The sequence below is a fragment of the Talpa europaea genome, assembly GCF_964194135.1.
Source record: "Talpa europaea genome assembly, chromosome: 2".
NCBI classification, from domain to species: Eukaryota; Metazoa; Chordata; class Mammalia; order Eulipotyphla; family Talpidae; genus Talpa; species Talpa europaea.
This window is the reverse complement of record NC_140068.1, coordinates 21,635,891-21,647,896: the sequence shown is the minus strand read 5'-3', so window position 1 is coordinate 21,647,896 and position 12,006 is coordinate 21,635,891. Positions and strand designations below refer to the sequence as shown.

The 12,006-nt window shown below is 38.1% G+C and overlaps 1 protein-coding gene across 1 annotated transcript in view; it reads left to right on the top strand.

Moving 5' to 3' along the window:
• The window catches only part of PEX7 (peroxisomal biogenesis factor 7), a gene marked incomplete at both ends in the record, with an annotated part of 70,545 nt that overhangs the window by 30,542 nt on the left and 27,997 nt on the right, over nt 1–12,006 (top strand). The gene's annotated exons all lie outside the window — the stretch shown is intronic.

Genomic DNA, 12,006 nt, shown 5'->3' with positions numbered 1-12,006 from the left:
GACATTTGTTCCTGTGTGTATTCAGTTTTAGGGTTTTCCTCCTAACCTTACTGATTTGAATTGATTCATTGATTTATTGCAGCAAAACATTAGCACTGTTTCAAAAGTCAAGATATACCTAAAGATATATTTCCTCTGTTCTCTCCAATCCATTCTTAGGGCCCCACACCCTATAGATAATGAGTATCGATCAGATAATGGACGTGTATATTTACTTATTTCCCCCTTTCATACACAAAAAGTAGAGTACTCTGGATATTTTTTTTTTACTTAAAATGTATCTTGGAAATCAGTTGATTATCAGTTTATAAAGATCTTTCTCATTCTGCATAACATTCCATGAAGTGACTATATTATATTGCTTATTCAACTACTCCTACATATGAGTACTTAGCTTTTTTTCAAATATTTTTAAAATAAACTATGGCATAGTGGATAATAACCTTATATGTATGTTCACATTGCTAGAAAATTAACGAGTATATTCTTAAAAGTGGGACTGCTAGGTTAAAATGTAAATACGTAGTTTTGATATTTGATATTACCAAATTCCCATTCATAAGGAATATACCAATTTCCATTATAAATAGCAATGTTTGAGAGTGTCTTTTTTTTGTCTGCCACCTGAAGATCAGTGATTTTTTAGGGTTTTTCAGTTATAGGATCATATATCACTTACAAATAAAAATAGTTTTACATTGTCCGTTCCAATTCTGATGCTTCTAATTGATTTATCTAGTTGCATTGGAGGATAACTCTAATATAATGTTAACTCATGTTACAGAATTTCTGATTCTTGTTTAGTAAAATTATTTCTTTGGGGGCCTCCCTGGTGACACAACAAGGGGTTAAGATGCCACTTATGAAGCTATCCGTAGCCACTGCAGCACGAGTTCCATCCCTAGCCAGCCAGCCAGCAACCCACATGGCGCAGCAGAACTCTCCTGACTCGCCCACTGCTCCCCTCTGCAGTGTATTTCAGTCAGTCTGCCTGTTCTGTTCCCTACTCTGTCTCTGGTGAATCTTCTCACCGCCCACACCTCTGGCCTGTACCCCAGTTCTTATATACATAAATAAATCTTTAAAAATAAAATAAAATAATTTCTTTGGTAGGGAGCATAATATCATAGAAAATAAAGATAGAGATTAAAACCCTAGATTTGCCCTCTGTAGCTCTTGGTACATTTAGTTTCTAAGTTACTTAACCTCCCTGAGCCAATGTTTCCTTACTCATAAAATCTTATGAGACTTAAATACCAATATATGCAAGGCTGTTCACATAGTTCCTGGCACATGTCAAGTGCACTATAAATTTTCTTCTCTTTTTTATTCACATATGTGTTCCCCAAACTTTGTATTTACTTTGTATTCCACTATAGATATATGCTTTTATATTTCTGTTCAAAATTGCTAAAAGAAGCAGAATCACAAAAAGTCATTTAAGTCATGATGTCCGCAGTTTATTTCTAAAGTGCTCAGCAAACATATTATTTGATATGTCTGTGTATAGAGAGGGAGAGAGGCAAATGTGGTTTTTTTTTTTTTTTGATTAAAATGTTGAAATTTTAATTTCATTGTGTAATACTGTCAGTTTGGGGTTTATATATTTCTAAGCCCTGCTATTAAGTGTTTGTTTCTTAAGTCCTCTTTTTTTTTTTTTTATAAATTTTATTGTTATATTCCCCATACAATTGCAGCCCCCCATTCTGACCCCAATCCCTCCCCTCCCGCCCCCCTAAAAGTGTCTCTGGTTCATAGTTTTTTGTTGATTTTGATTTTCACTTTCTTATAGTTATTCATTTTCCTGGTCCCTTATTTAAGTTTTCTAGATTCCTGCTATGAGTGAGACCATCCGGTATTTTTCTTTTTCTTTCTGGCTTATTTCGCTGAGCATGATCCCTTCCAGCGCCATCCATGTTGCTGCAAATTGCATGTGTTTATCTTTTTTGAATGCTGAGTAATATTCCATGGTATATATGTACCACATCTTCTTGATCCAGTCATCTATTTTTGGGCATTTGGGTTGTTTCCAAAGCTTAGCTATTGTAAACAGTGCTGCTATAAACATAGGGGTGCAGGTGTTCTTTGGAATTGATGTTTCTGTGTCCTTTGGGTAAATACCTAGGAGTGGAATTGCTGGATCATATGGAAGCTCTATGTTTAGTAGGTCCAGAAATCTCCACACAGCTTTCCACAGTGGTTGGACCAGTTTGCACTCCCACCAACAGTGCAGAAGAGTTCCTTTTTCTCCACACCCTCGCCAACATTTGTTGTTGCTAGTTTTTTTAATATGTGCCATTCTCACTGGTGTAAGATGGTATCTCATGGTAGTTTTGATTTGCATTTCCCTGATGACAAGTGATGTTGAACATTTTTTCATATGCCTGTTGGCCATTTGCATTTCCTCTTCAGAGAAGTTTCTTTTAAGCTCTTCTGCCCATTTTTTGACTGGATTATTTTCTTTGTTGTTGTTGAGTCTCATCAGCTCTTTGCAGATTTTTGTGATCAGTCCTTTATCATTAGTGTTGGGTGCAAAAATGTTCTCCCAGTTGGTGGGGTTTCTCTTTGTTTTTGTTATTGTCTCTTTTGCTGTGCAAAAGCTCTTTAATTTGATGTAGTCCCAGCTGTTTATCTTTGCCTTCACTATCATTGCTTTGGGTGATGTGTCTGTAAAGATGTCTTTGATGTGCAGATCACGTAGTGTTTCGCCTATATTTCCTTCTATATATTTTATGGTTTCAGGTCTTATGTCTAGTTCTTTAATCCATTTTGAGTTGATTTTTGTGTATGGTGTGAGGTGGTGGTCAAGTTTCATTCTTTTGCATGTAGCGACCCAGTTTTCCCAGCACCATTTATTGAACAAACTTTCTTTGCTCCAATGCATATTCTTTGCTCCTTTGTCAAAGATTAGTTGACCATAAATCTGTGGGTTTATTTCTGGATTTTCTATTCGATTCCATTGGTCTGTATGTCTGTTCTTGTTCCAATACCATGCAGTTTTGATGATTATGGCTTTGTAGTATAGTTTGAAGTCTGGGAGTGTGATGCCTCCATTCCCTTCTTTTTTTTTCAGGAGAGCTTTGGCTATTCGGGGCTTTTTGTGATTCCATATGAATTTCATCAATAATTGTTCTATTTCTTTGAAGAATGACATTGAAATTTTGATTGGAATAGCATTGAATCTGTATATTGCTTTTGGAAGGATGGCCATTTTAATAATGTTTATTCTTCCAATCCATGAGCAGGGGATGTCTCTCCATTTCTTTGTGTCTTCTTCTATTTCTTTTAACAGTGTTTTATAGTTTTCTTTGTATAGGTCCTTTACCTCTTTTGTTAGATTTATTCCCAAATATTTGATTTTTTTTGTTTCAATAACAAAAGGGATGGTCTTTTTGATTTCTTCTTCTTCAGATTTATTGTTTGTGTATAGGAAGGCTACTGACTTTTGCGTGTTGATTTTGTATCCTGCCACTTTACTGAACTGATTGATGAGTTGAATTAGCTTTTCTGTGGAGTTTTTGGGGTTCTCTATGTATAATATCATATCGTCTGCAAATAGTGATAGTTTGACTTCTTCTTTTCCTATTTGGATTCCTTGGATGTCTTTCTCTTGTCTTATTGCCCTGGCTAGGACTTCCAGTATTATATTGAAAAGCAGTGGTGAGAGTGGACATCCTTGTCTTGTTCCAGATCTTAATGGAATTGCTTTCAGCTTTTCACCATTGAGAATGATACTGGCTGTTGGCTTGTCATAGATGGCCTTTATGATGTTGAGGTATGTTCCTTGTATCCCAAGAATTTCAAGGGCTTTTATCATGAATGGGTGTTGCACTTTGTCGAAAGCTTTCTCAGCATCTATTGATATTATCATATGTTTTTTATATTTCTTTTTGTTGATGTGTTGGATAATGTTGATTGATTTTCGGATGTTAAACCATCCTTGTGCCCCTGGAATGAATCCTACTTGGTCGTGGTGAATTATCTTATGGATACATTGTTGGATTCTGATGGCTAAAATTTTATTGAGGATTTTTGCATCAGTGTTCATTAGGGAGATTGGCCTGTAGTTTTCCTTTTTTGTGTTGTCCTTGTTCGGTTTTGGTATTAGTGTAATGTTGGCTTCATAGAACGTGTTTGGTATTGTCCCTTCCTTCTCAATTTTTTGGAAGAGTTTGTGAAGGATAGGCACTAATTCGTCTCTGAATGTTTGGTAGAATTCATTTGTAAATCCATCAGGTCCTGGGCTTTTGTTTTTGGGGAGGTTTTTGATTACCATTTCAATTTCGCTAATTGTAATTGGTCTGTTTAGGTGTTCTATTTCTTCTTTATCTAGCTTTGGGTGATTGTAGAGTTGTAGGAATTTGTCCATCTCCTCTAGATTGTTAAACTTGTTTCCATATAACTGTTCATAGTAGTTACTGATTATTCTTTTGATTTCTGCTGTGTCCATTGTGATTTCTCCTCTTTCATTGATGATCCTGTTTATTTGTGCTTTCTCCCTTTTTTCCTTTGTGAGCCTGGCTAGGGGTTTGTCTATTTTATTGATTTTTTCAAAGAACCAGCTCTTGGTTTCATTGATCTTTTGGATTGTTTTTTTAGTTTCAATTTCATTTATTTCTGCTTTGGTTTTTATTATTTCTTTTCTTCTACTGGTTTTGGGGTTTTTTTGTTGTTCTTTTTCTAGATCTTTGAGCTTCGAGATTAGGTTGTTTCTTTGCGTTCTTTCTTGTTTCTTGATGTGAGCTTCTATTGCTATATATTTTCCTCTTATTACTGCTTTTGCTGCATCCCATACATTTAGGATATTGGTGTCCTCCTTGTCGTTCAATTCAAAAAATTTTTTAATTTCTTCTTTGATCTCCTCATTAGTCCAATGGTCTTCCAGTAGTGTGGTTTTTAATCTCCATGAGGTAGGAAAGTTCCTTGCCTTCTTTTTATGGTTTATTTCTAGTTTGATGCCTTCATGGTCAGAAAAGATGGTTGATATGATTTCAATCTTGGTGTATCTGTTGATGTTTGTCTTGTGCCCCAGTATGTGATCGATCCTGGAGAATGATCCGTGTGCGCTTGAGAAAAATGTGTACTCCGTTTTTTTGGGGTTTAGTGTTCTATAGATGTCTGTTAAGCCCAATTGCTCTAGGTCTTTATTTAGAGCTTTGGTTTCTTTACTTATTTTTTGTCTTGTTGATCTATCCATTGTTGATAGTGGTGTGTTGAAGTCTCCCACTACGTATGTGTTTTCTCTGATGTCTGTTTTCAGAGAGGACAACAGTTGTCTGATATATTTTGGTGCTCCTTCGTTTGGTGAGTATATGTTAATGAGTGTTATTTCTTCTTGAAGTATTGTCCCCTTGATCATAATGTAGTGACCATTGGGGTCTCTTTTTATCTTTTTGAGTTTGAAATCTGTTTTATCTGATATAAGTATAGCTGTTCCTGCTTTCTTTTTTGGTCCATTTGCTTGTAGGATTGTTTTCCATCCTTTAACTTTGAGCCTATTTTTATCTTTTGTAGCTAAATGTGTTTCCTGGAGACAGCAAAAGGTTGGGTTTTGTTTCTTAATCCAGGCTGCAACTCTGTGTCTTTTTATTGAAGAGTTTAGTCCATTTACATTTAGAGTTAATATTGATATGTTAACATCTGTATTTGCCATTGTGTTTGTCTTTCCTTTGATTTTATTTATTTATTCTTTTAATAACTTTTTTTTTTTTTTTGGCCTTCTTTCATTGTTATTCGTCGCTCTGAGGTTCTGGCTTTAGGACTCCTTGTAGTATTTTTTGGAGTGGGGGTTTAGTTGCAATGAAATTCCGGAGTTTCTGTTTGTCTGGGAAGGTCCATATTCTTTCTTCAAAGAGGAAGGAGAGCTTTGCGGGATAGAGTATTCTTGGTTGGCATCTGTTTTCTTGGAGTCTGTTGACTATGTCCCTCCACTCTCTCCTTGCCCGTAGTGTTTCTTCGGAGAAGTCTGATGTCAGCCTGATTGGTTTTCCTTTGAATGTTATCTGTTTCTTCCCTCTTGCCAGCTTCATTATTTTTTCCTTGTCCTGGATTCTTGGGAGCTTTACTATTATGTGTCTTGCTGTATTTTTCCTTTCGTCGTGGAAGTTTGGTGTTCTTCTTGCTTCTTGTATATCAATTTTCAGCTCCTTCTTCACATTTGGGAAGTTCTCTTCAATTATCTCTTTGAATATTTTCTCTGTTCCTACATCTCTCTCCTCTCCTTCTGGTATTCCTATAACTCTTATATTTCCTTTCCTCATGGAGTCAGATAGTTCCCGAAGTCTTTCTTCGTTCTTTTTCCTTCGTACTTCTCTTTCCTTCTCTGTTTTGGTTCTTTTTATTTCTGTGTCTTCAAGATTACTTATTCGTTCTTCCATTTCATCTATTCTGCTTTCATTGCTTTTCCCAGAATTCTTTAGTTCTTCCATTAATTCTTTGATCTCCTGCAGTTCTTTTACTTCCCTCTTTAGGGACTCAATTTCTTTCTTCTGACCATTGTTTTCCCTCTCTAGGGACTCAATTGCATTCTTCTGATCGTTGATTATTTTTCCCTTATCATTGTTTTCCTTTATGACTTCTGTCAGTTTTTTAATCACGGCAATTTTAAATTCTCTTTCTGGAAGGCTCAGAAATTCTTCCAAGTTATTGTCGTTGCAATCTGGGGGCTGGCTTTCTTTTTGTGGTGTGCTTTTTCTCTGGAGAGTTGCTAGGTTGCGTGTGGTTCTTCTCCTCCCTACTGTCTGTTTTCTAATTTGCCGTATGCGTTGGGACACTGTGTTGTTGGGACTGGCCGGCATCTTGGGTGGGCTTCTCTGTTCCCCTCTGGTTCTTCCAGGAGTCATCTGTCAGTTTCAAGCAGCCTTTACTGGAGAAAGGTCCCTGTTCTAAAATGCCGATGTGTGGACACACTCCCCTGTGCGCCTGGTCTGCCCCAGCGGTGGGTTCCTGCTCCCCTCTGGGCTTGGACTGCAGGCCAGAGGGGGTCTGGCGTGGGCGAACTTACCCCGCTCACCTCTGGCTCCTGAGGAAGCCTTCTGCAGGTAGTCTTTACTGAAGAAATGTCCCTGTTCTAAAATGGTGATGTGGGACACACTCCCTGCGCTTCTGGTCTCAGGCACACTCTTCTGCGCGCCTGGTCTGCCCCGGCTGTGGGTGCTCGCTCTCCCTGTGGGCTCAGACTACTTGTTCGGAAGGGGCCCGGTGTGGGCTAACTCCCCAGCTGGCCACTAGCTCCTTCAGTAGCCTGTGCTGGGGTCAAGTCGCTAGGTGGCGCCAGAGATCTCTCCTAGAGCCCTTGGGGATTTTCCACCCCGTGGGACAGGGAGCAGAGCGGGGATGGTAGGGTACACCTCAACGGCTTTGGGGTGCTGTGTCTGCCTTGTGCCCCACCGTCGTGGGGAACCCACGCCCCTAATTTCGTGCCCCGGGTCTCAGTTCCAAAGCCCTCAGTTCCAGGATGCGGGCTGTAGCCCAGATCAGTGGCGCGGGAATGGCGCCTTTTGAATCCCGCTCCCCTGCCTGGGCGCCTTGTTCCTGCTCACTCAGGGAGGGCCTCCGCCCGGGTCTCAGTTCCAAAGCCCTCAGTTCCAGGATGCGGGCTGTAGCCCAGATCAGTGGTGTGGGAATGGCGCCTTTTGAATCCCGCTCCCCTGCCTGGGCACCTTGTTCCTGCTCACTCAGGGAGGGCCTCCGCCGTCTCCCCCAAGCCTAGGTCGCAGGCGCGGGGACCTGGGCAGCTGCAATCCGAGCGCCGCTTTCGCGCAAGCTTACCGGGCGGCCAGGGCTGTGTGCTGGTGCTGGTCTCCTCCTGGGGGGCGGGGCTCTCTTTAATGGCGCCTGGAGCTCACCTCCGCGGCGGATCCTGCAGGGTTCGCCTCAGCTCCCGTTCACGGGGTGTGGTGGCTGAAATAGTTCCTTTCCACTCACAGTCCCACTTGCTGCGTCCGTTTTTCTTGTTGGCCGTTTTGGTTTGTTGTTTTCCTCCTCTCTGCCGGTCGGAGAGTGCCGCCTCTGTGGGCGGGGGAGGGGAGCAGGGTTCTGCGCTTCCCTCCCTTCTCGTCCTCTTTTATGGCAACTTTCTTCTTTGGGCAGTTTGCTGGAGTCGTCCGTTTATCTTCCGTGTCCCAGTTCTCACTGGGACCTGCCGCTTTTCCTCCCTATTAACTTTTTTTAATGGGAGATCTTACTTGCAGCGTCTCCTCGCCGCCATGTTCTTCTTAAGTCCCCAAATGTGGTTTTAACAGTTGGTTAACCTAGGTGAAGGGTTTATGGGTGCTCATTATATTATTCTTTGAATTTTTCTGTGGGTTACTAGTTTTTAAATTAAAAACATTTGAGAAAAAATAAGCTATTTGCTCATGTAAAATAAGACACTGAAATTGTTTCTTGTTAATGCCTTTTAGTAAATGTGGTATTTAATATTGTTTAATTGTAAAATAAGATCAACAACTTCATTATATGGCATGAGTGGGGAAAAGATCTTTAATTGGAATGTAGTAAACTTAGACTTCTAACAAAGCAGCAGATACAGAAATACCTTTTATCTTTGTCATATTTACTCTGGTGGGATTTACCTTTATATAGTAAGTGTCTTAACTTTGATGTGGTTGATGGGCTTTTTTATCCTTATGTTTATTAGCACAGAGATTTCCATGGGCAGATACTTTTCTTTCTTTCCCTTACCCACAAAAAAAGGTCAGCCAAAGTAAACAGATAGTATAGCTGAATATGTACTCTGTCTCACAAACCTTTCATTTCAACTTTACCTAGCCCCCTTACCCACAAAAAAAGGTCAGTCAGAGTAAACAGATGAGAAATGTGGTTGAATCGAGCTCAAATGTGGCTTCAGATGATCATTTTACCTCATCTTTTAAAATAGTTTTTAATTTCTCCACATTTGTTCATCATACCCCAAAGACACAATGTGTCTAATGATATGATGCTAATTAGCATTTGCAGGAACTGTAATTGAATTCTTAAAATGATCAAAGAGTTGTTTAATGTTCTGTGCTTTTCAGATATCTTAGGGATAAATGTCTTTGTATCTCTATCACATTTTTCGCTTTGCAACAAAGGTTCGTTCACCAAACTTCACCATTGATATTAGAAAAACTTAATGTTGTCTTTGAATTCTTTTAAAGAATGAGAATATTTGCATTACATATTTCTTATAAGGATGTTTTAGTATTGAATATATTTTGTGTTAATAAAACACATTACCTGGTTACAGGGGTAGGGTTGTCTGTTTTGTTGTTTTGTCCATACTGCAGTACCTGAGACATAGATATACTAAGTAAATGTTTATAAGTGTAAGTAAATTTAAGTTGTATAAGAAATGATATCTTTGATCACTCAGAATGTAAAAGCCTGCAAACCATTATAATTTTATTGGTATTTGTATTTACCAATATTTATTTGTATTTATTGGTATTGTATTTATGGTTTTCACTTTAATTATGTTTAAGTTAGTCATTAATAAAACTGAATTTAAAGTGTAAAGTACTGTTGACATAAGAAAATGTTATTTTTCAAAGAGAAAGCTTGCTTGTTTTTAGTACTGATTAATTTGAAAAGTTTTATGATTTAACAAACTTAGAATGACTGTATTCTGATTGTTAGAGATAAATTTTTGTTTTTTCCTACAATCAATTTTAATATACCATTTACTGATAAATCTCTTTGAGCTTTACATATCTAATTGTTAAGATATTTATTTTGTATGTGTAAAGGATAACTCCTGGGCTTGCTGAAATGTTTTTTTAATAAGTCCTAAAAGAGTGTTTCCATTTGACTTACTTAAATCAGAATATTCTTGTGTTAATTATTGTCACACTGGAAAGATCTTTTGATGAAGTGAAGTATAATTTTGCAAGTTAAATGCCAGGTGAAAAATGAAAATAATTTCCTCGAAAATGAAACAACATACATTAATTAGAAAGAAACTTGTAAGACTTTTGATTTTTAAATACCCTGATTTATAACTGCAGAACGTTTTCAGGATTTAGTACTAACATTTTTCTTTAAGAATCAACCCAAATCCACATCTAATTCATAATCTAAGACAAACACATGAAGAAATAGATTTAAAGGAGTGAGGAATGTTAAGTCTCAGTTTAGTGCAGCATAAGTCATTGCTTTGAACTTTGAATTGTGCTGATTAGTTCCATCAGAAAATTTAAGGATTTTGTCAGTTAATTTGCATTATAATTAAAAAATTCTGTTGTGCCACTTCAATAAGGCAACTGAGTGGATTTTGTTGTATATATTTTTATTTTCTAATGCAGATATTACTTTGCCTCATCATCCATAGTAGGAAATCAAAAGATAATATCTGAAAATGAAAACAACCCAATGAAGTCATGAGCACATTATTTAGAAATACAAAGTATCTGAAGGAACAGCTGAAAAAATTTAAAGTGAGCCTCGGAGGTGAAAGATTAAGGGGGGCCTCCCCGGTGGCGCAGCGGTTGAGCGCTGGGTTGTGAGGCTGCTCGCGGCCTCTGCGGCGCCGGTTCGATCCCCGGCTGCTCCCCGGCCACCGGAGGAGGGTCCCGCATGGCGCGCAGACCTCTCCTGCCGCCCGCTGCTCCCCTCAGCAGTGTGCTTCGGTCCTTCTGCCTGTTCTGCAACCCACTCTGGCTCTGGTGAATTCTCTCACCCTCCCGCGCTTCTGACTGTACCTGGTGCATGTATAAACAAAACAAACAAACAAATAAATAAATAAAACATGCCTCTATTAAAAAAAAAAATCTTAAAAAAAAAAAAGAAAGATTAAGGGTATGAGGTGAGAGGCTACTGTTCTTTGTATAGCCTTTAGGATTACTGCATCTAATTTGTATATGTATAGTTTTGAAGAAAAAGGTAATTGAGCAGAAAACCTCATTTTCCCCTTTCTTGGTAATTTGCACATATACTAAGCCTATTTAGACAATTCAGTACTACCTGTCAGCTGTTAGTAGTTGGCTCTGTCCCATAAGAACTCAGGGATAAGTAATTCACCCCTGACGTCTGTTCTCAATCCTTAGTCTAAAATGTGGCAAACTAAATATTCAAATCTTGGGATATTTGATTTGACCTAATGGAGTGAACAATAGAGAGAATAAAGAAGCAATTATCTGTTTTCATCTTAAACAGAATACACAAGAATTCCTTATCTTACTGTATCATTTAGTACCTTACTCTACTGTATCATTTAGTGTGTGTGTGTTTGTGTGTGCATGCACACATACACATTCTCTTGAATGCACATTCCTGTATAAAATAGAAACCATCTTGAATTAGTTTGAATAGAAGAGGGAAAATGTTTCACAGGATATGGGATCCAGCAGAGTCCATGGGCAGAAATATAACAATCGTAAGGAAGACACTGAAAATGCTTGACTAAGTGCCTACTTCATCATTCCTTTTCTTTCTACAGACTGACTTTTTATCTCCTTCCCCCTTAGTTTTCATACCTTGTCACAGAACAGAAACAGTTATTTAATGTGCTCTTTCGGTTTTCCTCTACCTACCTTTGTTGGTATCTGGCTTCTCCCCTTTACCACCATTGTTTTATCCAGTTGAGGAGAGTTGTTTAAATAAAGGAGATCCTTACAAGAGGTGCAGCCATTCCACAACCTGAAAACCAAGTGGGTTTATTAATAAATGCTAAGCTGCAGAAATAATGACATTAAGTATTTCATGCTGATATAGCTAATTAATGACCAAAGCACAGCAGGTGGCTGCTGTAAGTTTAATTTACTTCAGCATTTAGTTGTGGAATGAAGTTTTACTGCAACCTCATTTGTTTCCTTATCATTTGTACTGTGAGATGCTCATTTTTGCTTTAGGTAGTTACATTTTTGTTCCAGTTACATACGGTTTCAGATATGTGTAGTCTATTCTTATTCCTAAGATATTGATAGCTATTTTGTGAGTAGATAGAATTCTTACCATTTTATTTTCTAGTCAGTTATTTGTTTGAAAATATTGCAGAATTATTTCATGGTTCTTTAATGTGTACCAGTA